Source organism: Artemia sp. Qi Xiang Cuo, chromosome 8 (genome assembly GCF_049724085.1).
Source record: "Artemia sp. Qi Xiang Cuo chromosome 8, ASM4972408v1, whole genome shotgun sequence".
Taxonomy (NCBI): Eukaryota; Metazoa; Arthropoda; class Branchiopoda; order Anostraca; family Artemiidae; genus Artemia; species Artemia sp. Qi Xiang Cuo.
Window position 1 is genome coordinate 28564235 of NC_142801.1, and position 22100 is coordinate 28586334.

A 22100-nucleotide genomic window follows, 5' to 3' on the forward strand; every position below is an offset into this window, starting at 1 on the left:
CATCATATCAAAACGAAAAGTGTACCATTGGAATCAACATGGTCAAAACCTTGTACAGGGAAGTTACAGTCCCCCTCCCTTAACAACAAGGAAGATCACTTTTTTGCATCGGTAGCACTGATCTGTCTCCCTTTTTTTTTTTGTTTCATTTTTTCTTTTTTCAACGGGTTTAGCGGGCTACCAGAGCATCATAGAGAGATTTTTAATGGGTCATTTAAACTCTAATTGTTATATATACGTGCTTTTTATAAGTTCTGACATTTGCAAGCACCTGGCGGCATTAAAATGACACTTTATCTGCCATTTCTCAAAGGGTGGCACTGTGGCACTAGAAGGCTACCAGAATATCGTTGTTAGATCTTTATAACTATTATAAAAGATATTACACATTTCGACGCCGTTCTTATAAGTTCCACTATCATCAAGATCAAATGGCACTAAAAACGTCACTTTCTGTGTCATGTCTCAAGTGGAAAAGCTGTACTGTAAAAAAAAAAATTATTTCCAACAAAATGTTTTGCTCTAATTCAAACAAGTCAAAAAAAAATCCAATTTTTCTGTTGGAATTGTGAGTTGCTTATTTAATTCAAACAAGTCACAAAAAAAATCAAATTTTTCTGTTGGAATTGTGACTTGGTTATTCAACTCCAGCAGCTGATTGAACTTACTAATATTCACGTGCCTATTTGTTGAAAAATGTAATTTTCTTCGTAAATAGGTTATGTCACTCAACAGGGTTTCTACTTCGATATTTGTATGAAGCTTCTTAATTGCCATTTTAAATTTGACTATAGGCCCATTGAAAGTAACATGTTCAGTATAAGTTCAATCCAAATATTTGAATTATATCCGAAAAAGGGGAATGCTAATTGAATTTTCAGTATAAAAAGATAATTATAAAAATAAGGAAATATATTTTTACTTTGAAATAAGTTGAGCTTTCTTGTCTGCAAAATGAACGCGCGGAAATTTATGTACACAAATTATCTTTTAACTTTTACAATCGCCTTTTTTAAATACATTTTTTGTGAGTTTCTGTAGGTAGAAAATTTCTTAAGAGGTTACCCTAACCTTAAAAGTACTAACGGTGAAGATATTTTGCTTTCTGAATTCAATTTTTTTTAATTAAGAGCAGAAATCATTCTGTGGTAAAACCTTAGGCTTTAGCGATGAACGTCATTTTTGTAATGAGACCCAAAAAGCCATTCAAAAAAAATTCTTCCCTGGATTTGCCATAAATTTGCTGCTTACGCTCAATAACCATGTAAGCCAGTATATCGAAGAAAAGAAGACACCTGTAACGGTATTTCAATCCTTTACGTACACGTAAAGGAACCAAAAGCTTCCCCAAAAAAGATAATTTTGTAAAATGGTGCACATTTCAACTGGACTCAGAAATACTACACTTTAATAGCATAATAGCTATCGTCGGACAATCAAATGCAGGTTTTGAAGACGTAATGGGCAAGTTCGGACAAGGGAGACAAAAACTTAGGGGGAAATGCTCTTAGATTTCTGTCACGATAATGAGCTTTTCATTACCAACATATTGTTTCAACATAGATAACCCAGAGTGGTAACAAGGAGATCCCTAGATGGCCGAACCTCAAATATGATTGACCTCATACTGGTCCACAAGCGTTGGAAGTCATCAGTGTTGAATACAGTATCTTTGGCCTGTGTTGATTTTGACTCAGACCATGTTCTAGTCATGTCAGAAATCCATATGCGCCTCTAAAAACCCCAAAAATCCAAGAAAACCTAACCAAAATACCGTGTTGATCTCCTAAAAAACATTGAAAACAAGAAGCAAATATAAAACTGCTCTCTTCAATAAGCTGACAAGCATCCAACTCACGGGAATCCCAACCACCGAGGAAATCGACCGTCTGGTTGATGAAAGCACCTCAATCATCAGAGAAACGGCTCATGAAATCTTAGGGGTACAGTCCGGCTCTGATAAACCACGCATCAGACCCGAAACCATCAACATCTGTGCTGGAAAATGTATTCAAGCCAACAAACAAGACCAAAAAAGCCATGGTGAATGCAAGAGATTAAAACGTCTAATAGAGAAAAAAATATGGCAGGCTCTGTACCAATACGTCAACGACAAGTGCCATGAATGCGAAGCCGCCTTAAAAAAAATGACAGCCGTTACATGCACAAAAAAGTACGGGAACTGTCGAAAAAGAAACCTGCGGCAGCAACAACCCTGTTAGATAAACATCGACAACTTATCGCAGATTCTGAGGAGAGGCGGGAACGCTGGAAGGAACACTTTTGCCAGAAACTGAACCCCACAATAACCCCTGACCCATCTATCCTAATGTCTTTTCATCTTCCGGAGTACCCAGTAGATCCAAGTCCACCACCATTACGAGAAGAGGTAGTTGCTGCTATACAATCCCTGGAAACAAATAGAGCTCCAGGCCCAGATGGCATACAGTCAGGCCCAGAAGAACTGGTAGACATCTATCATAAAGTCACAGTAGGCATCTGGGAAACAGGCCACTTCCCCAGATCTTGGGTGAAAGCCATGATTGTCCCCCTTTACAATAAGGGTGAAAAAGGCGATTGTAATAACTACAAATCAATTAGCATGACGAGCGAACAGAACAAGATCCTCACGGAAATCCGGTTTGACCGACTCAAATTCCTGACAGATCTTGCTTGAGAAGTATATCATACCAGCTTCGAAATAGATCAGTCAACTGTACACCATGTACTTTGCGCCTGGGAGTTGATGGAGAAAAATATAGAAATTGCGAAAGAACTGGTCTTACTTTTCATTGATTTTAAACAGGGCTTTGATTTAATATGGCGCATTGGGCTTTGGCACATACTTCTGCATTATGGAGTTTCCAAAAACATAGTAATGTTGATTAAAGATATGTCTTTGAACTTCTGTAGCCAGGCTCAGATGCCTGAGCGATTAACAGAAGAGTTCCAGACGTCAGCAGGTGTTCTTCAGGGTTGCCTTCTATCCCCTCATCTATTTAATCTGTTTCTAGATGCGGCTTTATCACTTGCTAAAACCACAGACGGTGCATCCATTGGAGGGAAACTTGTCGACAAAAATGCGTACGCAGACGACATCGTTAAAATTAACAGTCATGAACATCTCCTCCAAACAGACACAAACGAGATAGTGTCAGCAACCAAACCCCTGGGGCTGGTTGTCAACACAACAAAAATGAAAGTCATGCGGATATCCAGAGACTCTGCACCCAGAGCCATAAAAGGGGATCAAATTGAAAATTTCGAATCCTTCGTCTACATTAGCATTCTTTTAACATCTAACAGCGATTACTCACAATCGATTAGATTTAGATTTGAACTTGCAGCCAGCAGTTTCATGAACCCATCAACGATTAGGAAAGGTAAATTATTATCACAATCACTGAAGCTCTCTCCCAATCCTCATTGCTACGTATGCAAGTGCAGCATGGATAGTTAAAGTTGGTGATGAAAGGTGAAACTCTGTATTTGAAAATAAACATCATGATCGCATAGTAGGAATCACTTAGATCAACCAAGTATCCAATGAACACCCCTATAAGCTCCTCCACTGCTCATAAACTATTATGGACCGAATTAGAAGTCAGCAACTCCGCTGGCTTGGTCATATCCAATGAATGTCATCAAATCAACTCCCCAAAATCATTATTGAAGGACGGGTACATGGCACACGACCTCGTGGCCGACCTCGCAGAACCTCACTCAACTCCTGCGTCTTGCACCAGATAGAACCGAATACCGTCGCCATATTCAACGACTAGTCAGAAGAGAAGAAGCCACAAAGGCCGGATGGGATATAAGTCAAGTAAGTCAAGTCCATGGGCGGTGGCAGCATATTGTCTAGGGGGGGGGGGGCAGTCGATAGTGTGATGGAGGGCCTTTTATCAACTGCTTTTCCAACCAGCTGCTTTTCCAGCCATATCTAATGTAAATTTGAAGGTCTCGGGGGGGCAGCTGCCCCCCTGCCACCCCCTCCCTACGCCCATGGTCAAGTCAATAGCATGATTTGTGCTTCAAAAACTCCGGTTTGCTACAGGATTAATTAAAAAATAGGACGTTAGCCCAATAAGTTTTATCAAACAGTTAATAGTGTTAAACTGTAATTAAGGAGCGACTAAGCTCAATTGTAACCGAAACACAAAAATAGAATTTTGATACTAATTGATGAGAATTGGGTTTTTATGTAGATTGCAAATATATAAATTTCATTACATTTAATATCTACCCGCCAAAGGCTCCAAGCCTCAGAAGAAAAAGGGATTTTGCAAACAGGGAGCCTGATTTTCGAAAAAGGGAGAAACACCCCCCAAAAAGTGAATCAAACCTTAAATTAAATCATACCTTCAGATTCAGTAGATCAGAAAATTCTCATGAAGCGGTTATGATCTCTTGTCTGCACAATTATAGAATTGTGTCTTTTTGCTTGAAGACCGATGACGGACACGTCTCTATTTGTTTTTTTTTTTTGTTCTCGTGTCCTTATTAAAATACCGTAAAGATTGGAGGGCAACTAAACCTTCTCCCAAGACCCAATTTGTCTGTTATTTTGTTTTCGAATGTTATAATTTGAGATCAATTTGACAAAAAAGAATCATCTCCTTCAACTACCTACAAACGTATAATACAGAAGTAGATTTAATGTTAAGACCTTCAAGCGACGAAGCGACGATTCTACCTAGGGGGCATTCAGATCAGAGAGAGAAGACACTCTGATTGCGATTATAATTATTCAGGTTATTATATTATTATTGAACTCGTGTATTATGTTTCCCAATATGTTTAAAACAGTATATTTTTATAAATAAAAAAAATTTCGTAACATTCTACTGTACTGTTCTATTAGCTGCAAACCATGCAAAAAGTAAAGTATGGTTAATGCTGACGAAATAAAGCAAAATAGGATAAAAATAGAATAGTTAAGAAACAAAATTCTGTTATATATTTGCACATTAGGGGGGTGGGGGGGGGGGGTAAAGCATAGCATATATTAAATAAGTAACCTAACCTAGGTACCTTTCGCGCGGCTTACAGCCAATAGAACATTACCAATTCTACTTTAGCTACTTTTGGCTATCTTGGAAAGGGGTTAGGTTAGGAAAATGAGACTTTCAGGGATGGGTCCACAGGCTCAAGTATGGGTGCTTATGTACTATCTGGAACACACGCGAAAAGTAAAGTTTGGTTGATGCTAATGAAGTAAAACAAAATAGGATAAAAATATGATAGTTAAGAAACAAATTTCGGCTATATATTTGCACATTAGAGGGAGGGGTGGGGGGCAAAGCATATCATATATTAAATACCTAACCTAACATAGGTAGCTTTTTTCCCTTAAACCCCAAAGAACATTAGTTTAAATATCGTAAACCCATTAACAAACGACGCTCTACAATCCAGTTATCTTTTGAAAGAACCCCGTTTCGAAAGAAACCCACATCTTCCATGTATAATATAGCGCATGTGAGTAGAGTAGTAGGTACCATTTCTATGGAACTATGTTCCTTCCCATACTATTCTATGGAACTATGTTTCTTCCCATGCTATTCTATGGAACTATGTTCCTTCCCATGCTATTCGATGGAACTATGTTCCTTCCCATGCTATTCTATGGAACTATGTTCCTTCCCATGCTATTCTATGGAACTATGTTCCTTCCTATGCTGTTCTAAGGATCTATGTTCCTTCCTATGCTATTCTATGTATCTATGTTCCTTCCCATGCTAGTCTATGGTACTTTATTCTTTCACATGCTATTCTAACAGACGTATAGGAATTACCATGCTATTTGCTTGAAGCTATAGGAAAACATTTCTATGGAAGCTCTAAACCTTTTCAAAGAGAGTGAGTATCCTCTCACATGGCCTTATACTTCTAACAGATGTATAGGAATTCCCATACTATTTGCTTGATGCTCTACACCTTTTCAAAGAGAGTGAGTATCCTCTCACACGGCCTTCCATTTCTACAAGACGTATAGGAATTCCCATACTATTTGCTTAATGCTCTACACCTTTTCAAAGAGAGTGAGTATCCTCTCACACCTATACTTCCTTGGTACCATTCCAGGTAAAGTGATCAAACACGTATTGAAACTATAGTTGAAATTGTATATTGCATGCAGAAATTTAGAAATTTAGGACTTTTTTTCTCATGAGAAAGATGGTATTCAAGGAAAATTTACTCCTCTTTCTCTCTCTATCCCACTCAATTTTTTGTTGTTGGTAGCTCAGTTTCATTGTGGCAGTGAGAGTGTCAACACATGAAACATGTTCCATACATGTCCACTATGCATGTACACACTGGGCAGCTGGTCATCATGTGAGAATTGTACAATAATTGATAAGTATCATGAAAAGACCAGATTATACAACCCGTGTAAATTGCTTAGAGGATATGCTATAAAAATTAAGGATTGTGGTTCCTGTCTTGAAGAGGTGTGTGACTCTCATCCTAGAGGGCACCTATGCTCCAATTGCCACTATGATAAATGTAATCAATGGGAGAATACATATCCTGGTATGATTGGAACAAATCCTAAACGTGATTTTAGTTTATTGCTAAGAGATTGGTATCGTCGTGGTTTTAGATTGTTCTGGGAGGAGAAGCCGGGTCAGCGATTCAACTGTTGGAACAACAAAAGAATTTGGTTTCTACGTCATCGTTGTGACGACAATGACTACTACGATTATAAGTGATTTTTACTGATTTTTATTTGGCTGTGACGGAATGTGATTCGCCACTTGAGGACACTGTTTTTGATATTGCTTCAAATAAGCAAATTGAAACATGTGAATTCTATAAAATGAATTAGAATAGTATCATTGACTATACAAAGAGATATGACAAGAGTGAAGTTACACTCTATTGTAGAAAATGAAACCCTGACATTGCAGCACATCAGGATCAGTATACTGTGAATTCGGATAATCTACCCGCATTAGTTGTTGTCGACAAGTACCTATATCTAGTAGAAGATAAAATCTAAAAAGTAGAAAAGTCATTTTTTATCATGTACATACATTATTTCTATTAATAAACAGTTTCACATACATTTTTAGAACATTTTATTCGTGGGGCACTAAAATCAATATTAAACACGCTTGAAAGTATATTATCCACTAGAAAGTCGTTCAATCGAAATAAGTCAACGTAGATGTCGAGAAACTGCTTGTAGGTATAGCCACGACATCTGAACATGAAAGAGTAGTGCATGAAAGCCGCATGTCATAGTCGTTAAATCCTGTACTCTTTGTTGATTTTGAATAATAGTTTTCCAACTGCTCTCAATAAAGTTGCTGATGTGCGGAGTGTAGAATTTATACGATAGACCGAAAAGATCAAAAAATTCAATATTCTTCGCTTTTTCAAAGATGCTTAACCAATGCCCTGTCTTCAAAGTCGATGGACTGCTATTAACAATGATTAGGGTATTGTTAACACTTGGAATTTTTTCAATGAAGACCGAAGGTATGCCATAGGACTTGTACTGGGACATGTCTGGATCCATATTAAATACGTTGATTATTTGGTTTGTATTCATGGTGCTAGGTCTAGTAGAACACTGCCATCGGGTCTGATTTCCCAATAGGTTTCAAATTGACTCAAGGATATTAGCGTGATACTCTCAGTCAAAGCATTGGCAAATGTGCAGCCTAAACGTACATTCACTATTCGTACTATGCCCATATCCTGGGTCCCTGACAATTCCAAAACAATTACGCCATGTTTTTTTAAAAACATTGAATCGGTTATTCCATTTTCAAATAGTTGAGAGTATTGATCTAGTGATTGCATGGTCAACTCGTACAGAGTTCTATAGGATTTTTTGTCAAATCATAAAGTGTACAGTGGAATACCATTCACTTTACACACAAGGCTAGATAGACCAAAAAATTTAAAATCATTGGGGAATTCAGTCAATGATCCAACGGCACTGTCATCTTCACAAATGCTAAAGCCAATTTTGATGGGATTGTGCCATTGGTACATCATGAATGGGTATAGCCACGAGAGGCAATGGCGATGTGACGTTGATTGGTGATCCTAAGGGGGACAAAAAGTTTATTGCTGTTCCTACTGGCTCTTAGTTTTTCTACTGCCAATGCAACAGAGCTCATAACTTGTTGTTTTCGGACGTGGAGAATTGCCGATGTGATAATGACATTTGCATCGGGTGCTGCAGGAAGTGTTTTTCTCAAAATGAAATTTAATGGGGCTAGTTGCAACGTTTAGTCAATCTAAACATTGGGGGGCAGCAATTGAGATATAGTGAATATCTCAGGATTTAATATTCCTACTAAATGATACTCCTGGATCACTGTAGCAGTCAAGTCGCCGTCAGTATCAACAACTGATCGATATTCATAGCCCAATGATTGTCCTCTCAACTCCTTATATGACTCTGGTGTCATCATCATAAATTGTATGTAGCTTGCATAGTTGGATAAGTTATTGCTAGTGCTCACCAATGTTCCATTAATAAATACATTAATTTGTTTGAACAGGTTGTGTAGAATACAGTTTTCGTAGGAGAGACCATCGGCAGCAGTTGGAGTTGTATTATCTGACTTTCCTTCACCGCAACATTTAACTCAATAAATGTTGATGACAAATCAATGAAATGGTCTTAATTGGAAAATATTTGAAAGTGTATATTTTCCGAGAGGGGTTGCTGGGGATGAAATTGTTCATAGTAGCCATATTTGACACTAGCATCAACATTTTGAGCATTGAACAGATTCAGCGAGGAACTGATTGATGGAGGCGTTTCCTTTTGAGGGAGATAAGTCATCTTAAGAGAAGAAATCCTTCTTTGATCTAACAATCTTTTTCTTCTTCTTCTTATTGGTCTTCGTTGTTTTATTCCTCAAATTCCTTGTTGATGTCCTTCGCTTCCCGCCTGGGTAGACACTGATTAGTTAATGACGCGCAGACATCCTTTTCAATCCCTCCCCATTTTGCAGAGATTTTAATTGCTCAGTAACAGCTTTTACGCAAGATCTAATATTTTTTTTAAAACTGTCCTTGAAATTTTTACCTGACCCCCAGTCATGTTGCGTGGATGTGGAAGAATTTGATGCGGTGGGTACAAGATATTTTCTGGTGAGGGGCAATGTAGGATGAGATAACCTAGCAAACCAGCTACCAAAACCATAGCCAGACATTTTAGTACGCCCCTTGTAGTAGTCCAATCCATTACCTATTTGACGTGGACTCAGAGCACAAAGATAGCAATTAATATCGGGACAGACAAATCAAATTCTTCTATTTTTCATTTTAGGTGATGCTGGTGACGTCGACGATGGGTCGAAAATGGCATGTAATCATGGCTAAGCCTTTTGTTATTTCTAAGGGATCAACCAATTCAGTTCTTAGTGTTAACTGGCAAAGTACCAAATATGAAGTGTTTACAGGAGCATACGGAAGATGCTTTATAGTATAGTGATGAACAAGTTCATGAGTTGTTTTTCGTTCAAGAACACGTAGGAGGGGTACATTTGAATTACCAACTCTTCATGCTTCCACTATAGATGCATAGAGAAATATGAGAGAGTGCGAAGTAAAACCAGTTAGATAATCAGTAAAAATACCTTTGTCCAGGCCATAAACGGTTGCCAGTGTTTCTCCCTTTGATCATATTCTGTTTAAAGCCAAGAACATCTCTCAGATTATCATTGAGAATAATTATTTCTGTGTCAACAGGTGAGGTAATGTAAATCCTATTATGTTCTATTGAATAATTAAAATGGAATGTACCATTCCTACGATATAAAATGTTTCTATTGATTCTACGACACAAATCTGTCATATTATCATATTCAATATATTTCAATTTGACACGTGGATATTCGCTAGATTTAAGTGCTTCAACCCATTCATACTCGACAAAGAGTGGCCAACCGAATGATATAACTTTTATGCCATATACACGATCCTTTCTCAGAATGTCATAGGTATTTTTGAGAATACAGTCGACAAGAGCCACTTCATACTTTCCATCGTCGAATTTAATGATGGGGGAGAGGTTCTTCCAAAAATCTCTTGTTTTATTCAAGTCGTTGTAGAGAGAAACGGAAAAGTTGGACAAAAAAGTTACATAGAAATCATTGGGCAGTGTCAGTATCTTCAACACTGATCCAAGAATCAAAATCAGAGTTATATCTTTGCCACCATTCAAGTAACTTTTTCTTACCCCTTTGACTACGGGTCTTTAATATCTTTTCCATTTGATAGATTTCACTATTATTTTAACTTTTAGTAGTTCATAGTCATAAAAACCAACGAGAATCTTTTCATCTTTGGCATGGCGTAAATGACAAGTTATCGATTTGGTGTCTAGTATTTCTGCTACTTTAAATAGTTCTGTGGACCACAAGTAATTACCCTTTTCAAAAACATTAGTTGTTCTATTAATTCGAACAGTATCACCAACATTGAATTTATTGTTTTAGACAATCGTCTCATTGGAATATTGTTTAAGAAAGGTATCAATTGTATAATGATCAGAATGAGGAAATTCCGTTGGAGTTGAATTGGACAATGAACGACAGGGTCATTGATTATAAATCAACATGATTTTATCTAAATCATGAATAAAAGCAGAAGTATCTTTCAATGTACAATATCTTGAAATTAGAAGTCGAATAGTTCTTAGCAATCGTTCGGCCAATGCAGCCTTTATAGAGCTATGACTGTGATAGAGCATTGTATTATATTTCGCTTTTAGTTTTGCAGCATGGGGGCTAACAAATTCAACACCAAGTTCTGTTGTAATTTTTTTAAACGAATCTTGTTCAAGATTATTTCCTATAATTTTTGCAACTTCAACACTTCTCTTTGTGTGCACTGGACATACATATGCATAGAGACTAATGACTCTGATAGCAAGCAGATTGTACTAGTACGTTGTGTTGGAACGCCGTTGAATCTCATCTAGGGTTAAGAGATCTGCTTGCATTATATGCAATGGGAAAAAAGCTTTAGTTTTTCGATAATGATTAGCACGAAGCCTATGATTTCTATACAGAGTGTATCTTGATTTATTTTTTAAATAGTCTCGTACACTTTTAGCCTGAACACCAGTGACTTTGGAAAGAGTGGTAGGGGAACTTAAACTCCCCAATTCACCAATATTTTCATAAACACGTTTCAGAACTTTAAACATTTTGAATGTAAACGTGTAGTGTAACGTCCGCTACCCTTTTGTATACTGGTGGTTGGTGGTGATGGTGACGTTGACTTGATACGTCTTCGCTTTTGTCTAGCTATCAGTGGTGTGCTACAACCCACCATTGTCAAGTTTCCACTAGGTGTGCTAGTATTTTCCAAAATTGATTTAAAATCTTCTTCTTCATGTTCATATTTTAATGGTGTTGGTGCATGTTCATTTATTTTTTTTAGAATTTGACTCTTGCTAATAAGGCTTTTGGGGAAGTTTAATGTATTTAGAAAATTGTATAGATGAGCGTCAAATGATAATACTCCTTTACGATTTGTAACCATATCATAGATTAAATCAAGTAGATTATAGCTCTTGTCCTGAATTATAATTCCTTTCCCATTGCTATCAACTTGAATATGATCTTCATCACTTTCCATGACATATGTTATGAGTCGTTTAATTTGCGTACGATATGAGTGCGGCATTAGATTTGCAGTTTTCGCAGCTACTTAATCCAAATCCTCCTTCTTTAATTTTGTTTCAGCAGCAGAATCCTGAGGAGATACCACTGGTCTTCGCACGATAGGGCTTATGTTTGTCCACTCGGCGAAGTGCATCTTGAAGTAAAAAAAGTTTTTTATCATCCTCAAGATTCTCGTTGTCAATGAATTTACTCAGATTGTCCGCAATCTGGGTGAGAGAGCAAGTTCTATTGGAGTCAATTTATAGGGTTTGGCCATTCTCTAGATAAAACTGTTTACAAGTCCTGCAATTATCGGTAGTAAAATTGTGAAAAAGCTACCACCCGCCTGAAGAAGACATTTCCTTTTTAAATTTCTTTCCTTTCTTTTTACAGGCCAATGTACTTACAATGGAACGATGTTGCTTTGCCTGTTGCTTAACTACTTCTGGAAGTTGAACATCGCCCTCGGTCAAATTTAAACTAAATTCAGATATTATATTAATGAAATCATTGTCAATACCATGTTTGAGTATGGCTTTCCTAAGTGGGGGTTTTGAAGTGCTTAGAACGGAAAATAAATGTCTATTTTCATGTAGTTTCTTCAGTGTCATGATAGCAACTAATAGGTCTTTTTACTGTTCACGGGGAGATATACTGTAATTTCATTGTCAAAAATATCTGTGACTACACGCAAATCCTCGGGTGTATTTTGATTAAGATCCAATAGGGTGTAGCCATAGGGTTTATTAGTTGCTTGATTGTACGCTGAGAGCAGAAATTTAGGTGCTCCTGGATATATTTGTTTATTGAGGGTTATTAGCGAGCTAGAATCAAGAACACTTCTGAAAATGACATAGTAGGTGCAGTTCAATGCCAGTTTTCGCTTACATTCGCTGTGATGAAAGAGATTGTGTAAACCCAGAGTAATGGAAATATGTTCATGATGAGAGCGAACAATGAACAATTGAAGCATTTCCTGGAACCATTGTTCAATAGATTTAGCCAGATCGTCAATGATCAGCCAAGAGTTTGGTTCAATAATGTTGAAAACATCAAGTCCCTGTATGAATTGTATCCGCACCAATCCCGCCGTGCCAATTGCTTTTATTTTATCGTATGACTCCTGCCAATTCACCTAGACAACTAACTGTAGACTATAATTGTCTAATGACTAAATAATTTTCCCTACTATTCCGTTGAAGAATAATGAGAACAAAATCAACAAAGAATCATATTTCTTGTATTAACATAAAAAAACAGCACTTTACAGAAAACAAAGAAAAATACACTTAAGATTTTTTATTTTTTTAAAATTTATTTATAATAAAAAAAAACATTAAAAAAAATACACTAGAAAAAGCACTTTAATAAATATACTTTATTTATAAAAAATACAACATTCAATGAAAAAAATACACTTAGAATAATATCACTTTTTTACATCATTTTTTTTTTTAATTTGAATGCAACATGTATATTTACAAAAGCACAAAAATCTGATCTAAGTAAAAAAAAAGATAACTTTGGTAGTGGCGGCGCGCCTCCCGCTGGCGGCCGGATTGGTGCTCCCCCCTGGGCTGTGAGGCTCCCCCCCTCCCCAGGCCGCGAGGCCCCCCCCCCCATGGTTTTGGGAAATTTATTGGACTTAACTCAAACCGAGACTTTCCCTGTAACACATTTGGCTCGGTCGGAAGTTAAATAGTGCCCCAGGGGAGGGTAGTCACACCGTCTTGACAAACATAGACCTTGTCGGAAATGGTACTCATGGCATTTTTTTCTATATTTACAGTGAAGTTCCTGTAGTTCAGTGAACGAATTGCCAGCAATTTTGCTCGTGGAATTGTATTTTCAACAATACAATTCCTATAGATGTCCATGTCGAAATTCTTATCCACATAGCGCGTGGGTACTCCTTTGCAACGTTTCTTGATTTCCTCGTCGTGTGTCTGTATAAAGTACACCTTCGGACTTACAAACATACCTTGGGAAACCATGTCGCTTCCCGTTTCTGATTTAAAAAATAAAAGCTGATTTGGGGCCCGACGTTTCACTAGCTCTGGGTAAAACCCACTCCAATTGGTGTAGTCCATCTGCGAGCTGATGATTTCACCGTGCACTAAATCCTCGAGTAGGTTTGGGATTTTTACTTTTAACAGTAGAGAGTCTGTGTCCCTGTAGCAGACCTCTAGTTGCACCTTTTCCGGCCACTGTACCCTAGCCACATTGTAGTAGAATTTCAACATGAGCTTTATAGAGATCTTCAAAATGACAATGCCTGAAGCAGTTTTTTTATTCAGAACAATGCTTTTTTTTTTATTCAATAGTACCATGTCCGGGCCAATGATTGTAAAGGAAGTGTAATTTGGATCGCCAATAATTCGAGCACATTGTTCGGGATCGGTCACGACGTCACAACGATTCCTATTGCGAACACTCGCACATTTTACCAAAAGCCGAATTTAAAATGAGCTTATATATTTCTTTTTCGGCCTTTGTCTGCGCTTCAGAACGTTTCTTGACAAAAGTGTCAACAAATGTTTTCAGATAGGGTTTTGGCTAAAATGGAGGGCTCTATGAACCTTTTTGACGTCAAAACCGTTGTTGCACATTTATTTTAAAGCCACATGATGTACAACAATATTTTTCTTCGGCAGAAGGTCAGCAATAAGTTTTGTTTTGAAGGTGACCAATGCAATCCGTCCACCTCGACCAAAGATCTGTTGCGGGGACTCAAAATAGTCCAAGTCACAGGTCTATTGATGCATGGAAAAACAAAACCCTTTACCAAATCGTGAAGCTCAACTGGTATCTCCCCATCAATTTCAAAAAAACATCCAACCGGCCCATTCTCCTCAACACTGTCAATGTTGGGGAAATAGGGGGGCTTGAGGGTCATTGAGCCATTTATAGTTATCGCAGGGTAGCGCATAATAGGACATGGCCGAGGGGTAGAGGGAATTAATATCAAGGAAAACTGCATATGATTTTGTCCCGGTCTTCTCTCCAGTTGGATCAGTTTCCAAGATACGATCCCCGTTAAAAACGTATCCACCCCTCATTGACCTTTCGATGAATAGGTGCTGATCGATGTCGGTGATGAGCCCAATTTTTCCCCTGCTAATTTTTAGGATGACGTCCATTACCAGATGAGGAGATGAAAAATAATATCCTAAATCAAAGTCAAATTTCTCATATATTTTGTATGTATTTTTGAAACATAATGTCTAACAAAGCTAGCACATCACTCGATAAATATAGTTCGCAGTAGTCAAATCAGTTTTTAAATCCTCCCTCTGCCAAAACTTTTTTAGTAAATCTGTTTTTATGTAGAGTGTACCTACGGTCATGTGGACAGTCGCAAAAGAATTTAATAGATGGAATAGTTTCCTCGTTGAATCTCAAAATGGAGCAGTAGTAATAATAAGGATAGATGCCCTTGACCGTCAACAAATCGTATAAATCATTTGGAAATTGTTGCTTGAGAAGGGGGAAAGCGTTGCAGCCGTCATCGTTTTTCTGCACTTGAATTAATTCGCTCAATGATTTGGGGAAAAAACTGTAGGAATCTAAAAAGCGAATTTTATTCGTGTACTCAATGTCGTCTTCAAGATATCCCCACATAAATTCCAAAAGAAGCAACTTTTCCGATAATTTTGTAGGAAAACCTGTCTATCACCCATGCATCATCCACTGTTCCATTTCTTTGAAGATGTGCCATTGCTGGTAGCACATACTTCAGATCATAGTTAGAATCATGTATAAAAACTGGAAGAAAGGGCTGCTGTTTAATTTTTAAATTACATGAATTGTGAGCCCACCCCCGAAAGTTACTTTTCCCCGTTGAATTGGGGTCAATGAGATGGTTGTGATCCTGTACAACGTCTTTTGGGGCAAGGGCACCCCTACAAACCCAACAAATTGTCCCCTTTTCTATTTCCAGTTGCTCCTTATCTGATAATGACATTGGGTAGTTGGTGTGACGCAATCGTGAAATTGCACCGTTCGCTGTTTTTATTAAAGACACCAATAACTTCTCCATGCTACCCTCCTCATCCATAGTCAAAAAAATCTCTTCCAATTGCATTTTATTATTGGAAAACCATTTCCCAGAACACATCCAATCAAAATTTTGAGATAGCCATTTTGTTCAATGTAGTTGAAAGTTCTGTAAATTAGGTCTTTCAGGATCACAGCCCCCCCCCCCCCCACACTCCTCAGGGCAAGAGGTGTAAGTTGTGCCCTGGGGCATATAAGGTTTTATAGAAAATGTTGTCGTAGAAACTGTAAAAAGGGCCCATTCGATTGGAAATTGAAGGGAATTGTGCCCTTTTTAATAGTCAAAAGTGATTGGAGGGCAACTAACCCCACTCCCACGCCCACCATTTCCCAAAACACATCCGATCAAAATTTTGAGATAGCCATTTTGTTCAACGTAGTTGAAAGTTCCGGAAATTATGTATTTGAGGATGAAACTCCCACCAAAACCCTTAAGGAAAGGGTTGTAAGTTATGCCTTGGGGGCATTTAAGGTTTTATAGAAAGCGTTGGCGTAGAAACTTCAAAAAGGACTCAATCGATTGGAAATTGAAAGGACTAGTGCTCTTTTTAATAGTCGAAAGTGATTGGAGGGCAACAAATCCAACCAAAATTTTGAGATAGCCATTTTGTTGAACCTAGTTGAAAGGTCCGAAAATTATGCCTTTGAGGATGACAAACCCCTCACAACCCCCAGGGCAAAGGTTGTAAGTTGTGCCTTAAGGGCATATAAGGTTTTTATAGAAAGTGTTGTCGAAGAAGCTTTCAAAAGGGCTCATTCAATTCGGAATTGAGAGGGCTAGTGCCATTTTAATAGTCAAAAGCAATCAGAGGTCGAATGTCCCCTCCCCCACGCCCATCATTTCCCCAAACCCTTCCGATCAATATTTTGATATAGCCATTTTGTTGAACGTAGTTGAAGGGTCAGGAAATTATGTCTTTTAGTATGACAGCCCCCCCCCCTACAGCCCTTAGGACCAAGGTTATAAATTATGCCCTAGGGGCTTATAAGGTTTTTATAGAAAGCGCTGTCGTAAAAACTTAAAAAGGGGCTCATTCAATTGGAAATCGAGAGGGCTATTGCCCTTTCTAATAGTCAAAGTTAATTGGAGGGAGAATCACCCCTCCCCCACGCCCGTCATTTCCCCAAACATTTCCGATCAACCTTTTGATATAGCCATTTTGTTCAAAGTAGTTGAAAGGTCTGGAAATAATGTCTTTGAGGATGACAACACCCCCTCCCCAAAGCCCTTAGGGTAAGGGTTGTAAGTTATGCCCTGGGGTCATATAAAGTGTTTATAGAAAGCATTGTCGTAGAAACTTCAAAAAGGGCTCATTCGACTGGAAATTGAAAGGGCTAGTACCCTTATTACTAGTCAAAAGCGATCGGAAGGTGAATGCCCACCCCCCCCCCCCGCCTCCATCACATCCCCAAATACTCCCGACCGACATTTTGATATAGCCATTTTGTTGAACGTAGTTGAAGGGTCAGGAAATTATGTCTTTTAGTATGACATACCCCCCCCCCTCAAAGCCTCAGGGCTAAGCGATCGGAGGGCAAATGTCCCCCTCCCCCCACGCCCCTCATTTCCAAAAACACTTTCGATCAACATTTTGATATAGCCATTTTGTTGAACATAGTTAAAGGGTCTGGAAATCATGTGTTTTAGTATGACACCCCCCCCCTCGATAGCCTTCAGGACCAGGGTCATAAGTTATGCCCTTGGGGCATATAAGGTTTTATAGAAAGTTGTGTCGTAGAAGCTTCAAAAAGGGCGCATTCGATTGGAAATTGAGAGGACTAGTGCCATTTAAATACTCGAAAGTAATTAGAGGGCAAATGACCCCGCCCCATGCCCATCATTTCCCCAAACACTTCCAATCAAAATGTGTAGATAGCCTTTTTGTTCAGCGTATCTGAAAGGTCTGGAAATTATGTCTGAGGATTACAAATCCCTCCATCCCTCAGGGAAAGGGTTGTAAGTTATGCCCTGGGGGCATATAAGGCTTTTATAGAAAGCTTGGTCATATAAACTTCGGAGGGGGCTCATTGGATTGGTGATCAGAAGCTCTAGTGTTATTTTTAAGAGTCAAAGTGATCGGAGGGCAGCTACCCCCCCCCACACACACCCACGCGCGTCGTATTGTCCCGAAATGTATCTGATAGAAATTTTGAGATAGCCATTCTATTCAAAATAGTCTAATTATCATATAACAAGGCTTTTGGGGTTGAAACAAACCCCAGAGATTAGGAGCAAGGGTTGTAAGTTATATCCAGGGGGTATTTAAGGTTTTTATGGAAGAGATGGTTGTTTAACTTTAGAAGAGGCTCATTTGGCTGAAAATTGAAAGTTCTAGTTCCTTTTTAAGCGTCAAAAGTGATAAACGGTATTTAGCCCCCCCCCCTCTTCTACAAATCCTCCTTTCACCAAAATTATCTGATTGAAATTATGAGATAGCGATTTTTTTTTCAAAATAGTCCAAAGAACATGTAATAATATCTCCAGGGATAAAACGACCTCCCAGCACCCTGGGGATAGAGTTGTACGTTATTTTATGAGGGCATATAAGGTTTTTATTGGATGGGCGGTCGTATAAACATCAGATGGGGCTGATTTGATTTGAAATTGGAAGTTATAGTCTCAAAGTGATTTGAGAGCGAACAGCCCCCCCCCGCCTCCACGCTCAGCATTTGACTTAATACCTCCGATCAAAATTTGGAGATAATAATTTTATTTATCGTAGTTGAAGGTTTCGCAAATTATGTCTGTGAGGAAGACAATCTCCCCCCCCCCCTTACAGCTCTTATGCTAAGTTATGCCCTTGGGGCATATAAGGTTCCTTATAAAAAGGGTTCTCGTATATGCTTCGGAGGAGACTCATTGGAGTGGTAATCATTATAGGTTGATACAAACCACCAGAGCCTGAGGGCGAGGGTTGTAAGTTATGCCCCAGGGGCATTTAATGTTCTTATGGAGGGGATGGTCGTTTAAGCTGCAGATGTGACTCATTTGGTTGAAATTGAAAGTTCTAGTTCCCTTTTTAAGAGTCAATAGTGATGGAGGTCAAGTAGCACCCCCCCCACCCAACTACCCCTCTTTTCACCAAATGCATCTGATTGAAATTCTGCGATGGCAATTTTGTTTAAAATAGTCCAAAAAACATATAACAATGCTCCCAGGGTTGGCAACCCCCCAGAGTCCTGAGTCAAGGGCTTTAACTTTTGCACCTAGGGCATGAAATGATTCTAAGAAACGGCTGGTCATATTAAATTCAGGTGGGTGTCATTTCATTTTAAATTGGAAGTTATAGTGTCCTTTAGTCAAACTGATTTGAGAGAACCCCCCCCCCTACGCCCCTCATTTCCCATAAAAAAATATCCAAACAAAGTTTTGAGACATCAATTTTTTCAGCATTGCTGAAATGTTTAGTAATTATGCGTAGCAATAGTTTTAGTAGCAGTAATAGCATTAGCAGCAGTATGCAAATACCACCTTTTTTCAACATCCCCTTCAACACACGATGAAATTTTTAACTTAATACCATCAACCGGTCCTGAATCAGTGCTGATGCGTCCTCTTGACAACCTATATGGGTCTAGTGTGTTTCGATTTATTTCAATATAGTTACAATATTGCCCAAAATTTTCCCCTTAATACCCTTAGGTTTATTAGTTGTAGTAGTAGCACCAGTAAATATAGTAGTAGCAGTAGGAATACAGTATATATTAGTAGTCTTAGCTTTAGTAGCAGTAGTAGTAGTAGTAATAGTAGTAGTAGTAGTAGTAGTAGCAGTAATAGTAGCAGTAGTTGCAGAAGTAGAAGCATTAGTATTATGATGCAAATTTTATCTTTTGTTTAGTACAACACCCTCCACAACAAGTGTTGTAAGTTTTAATTTCACATACGAAACTGTTCCTAAGATATTGCTGATATAGCCTTGTGGAAACCTGCATACAGATGATAGGTTGGAATTCGCACAAAAAAAATATTATCTGAAAATTTCTCCTTCATACCTTCATAGGGTGTGGATTTTGAGCTGGATTAATCAAAAAAACTTTTTCCACAAAATTATTTTTTTTAAGTAAAGAACTCTATTAAACCAAAAATGAACAAAAATAGAATCAAATAATCTACCAAGCATACAACTACCACAAATCAGTATCAATAAATAAATGAAACCCAAAACAAACGGAAATTAAAATAAGTCAAACTCAAAACGAGCAGAAATTAATCTGAGTAGGATTCTAAACCCTATGATTTCTAAGAGCCAGAATATAATTTGTACTTTACTGAAAAAAATTAAAATGAATTTACTGAAAAAATGTGCATTGTCAGTTTAATATATTTATGCTGATATTTATTCCTTTAAATCTTAATTAATTTTTGATTTCTTAAAGTTATAAAAGTGAAAACATTTAAAAGAATTTTTTAAAGTAAAGTACAAATTATATTTTGGCTCTTAGAAATCATAGGGTTTAGAACCCTACTCAGATTAATTTCTGCTCGTTTTGAACTTGACTTATTTTAATTTCTTTTTGTTTTTGTTTTCATTTATTTATTAATACTGATTTGTGGTAGTTGTATGCTTGGTAGATTATTTGATTCTATTTTTGTTCATTTTTGTTTTAGTGGAGTTCTTTACTTTAAAAAAAAAGAACTTATTTTGTGCAAAAAGTTTTTCTGATTAATTTATGCTCGTTTTAAATTAATTGACATTAATTTAAAAAAAAAAAAGTTTTTCCGACGGAAGTAAAGAGCGAAGTTGAAAATTAAAAAGGAAAAAAAATTATTACTTCACAGCCCATTTAATATATATGAATATAACTAGTATAAATAAACCATCTAATTATGTTTCCCTATGCTTTTAGGATTATACAAAACTAGCGCTTTACTGAAAACACAAAATAATATAGGACTTTTGGTACAGTAAAAGCAAACCAATTAAGGACACTTTTTAAAGAATCAAAATATTATCAATCCATTTTAGGATCAATACCTTTTAAGACAAAGCAACAATCCATTTTAGCACTTTCTTTATTATTTAACCTTTAATTTGGTATCAGTTCTGCACAATAGCTCAGTCCTAAGACTGGCTCTCGTTTTGGGTCTTAAAAGGACATGTCATGATTAGTTTGTACACAAGTTTAAAGTAAGGCCATCGTGATAGTATTAGGATTATGGACTAGATTTAAAATTTGTATCATAGCTTGAAATTCACTCTTGTATATAGGGAAATAATCGGATTTACAGAGTTCATATTATGTCTTATTTGATCTTCATTTCAAGTGATTAATTAAAAAAACTCTTTTCGCAAAATAAGTTTTTCAAAGAAAAGTAAAGAACTCCATTAAACAAAAAATGAGCAAAAATAAAATCAAATAATCTACCAAGCGTGAAATTACCACAAATCAGCATCGATAAATAAATGAAAACCAAAAATATATGACAAATTAATGAAACCCAATATGTTATTATATGACTTTTCTTATCTATTATGCCAAAGTATCAGCTAAATGTTTCAAATGCAAGTGAAAATTAGCGTAGGTACATTACTAGGCATAGCTAACCGATATACCTAATAAATATGAATTTTTCCCATGTGCTTGAAGCTATCTACATTTAGTTGTTCGCCATATGCGGTCTTTTCTTCCCAGTTTGAGTTCTAACCTCAAAATCTAATATGTGGTATCTAACTGTCATAAGATGAAGTTTCGCCTTGATTTATTCATTCGTCTATTTATAAGTATTTCATGGAATTTTGAAAGCATTATAAAGATAGAGAATTTATTTCCTGTACTGTTCGGGAACAGCTGCATCCTTGGTAGCTTTGACAGAAAATATTTAGTCATTATCGAACAGAGTACAGACTACTTAATCATGATCAAACAGGAAAGATCGACAAAGATTAAATTCCATCGTGGCTTAGAAATAAGCCGTAGGATTCATTGCTGTTGTCTTTTATTTTCTACCCTTTTTTTCCTAGGTCTAAATTTTTCCAAAAAATCTAGCTAGACATTTTACCACCACAGGGAGTGAAGAAATGACTTGTTCGAATTGATTTTTTTGAAACTATGCAAGAGATCCTAGAAATTGGCTTGGTCGGGATGGAGAGAAAATCGAGGACATGCTAGACGCTCTTTTGAGAAATTCGTTGAGAATAATCTTTGGGGTTAAGCCTGGTGACGAGCCACGAGGTGTAAGAAGGTAATCTTCTGTAGCCGAAGTGATTTTAGCCCATTCAGTACGTGGTTGAGCCCAAAACAAAAGAAAATATCTTACATTTTCTTAATTTTACTGGAGTGTGAAAGTAAGGCTTTTAATCTTTTAACGGGATCAGTGATTTGTTCGGAAACTACCGAATAAAAATCTTTAAAATTACGTAATACAGTTGAATGATGTTTGCTCATTTCGGCATATAG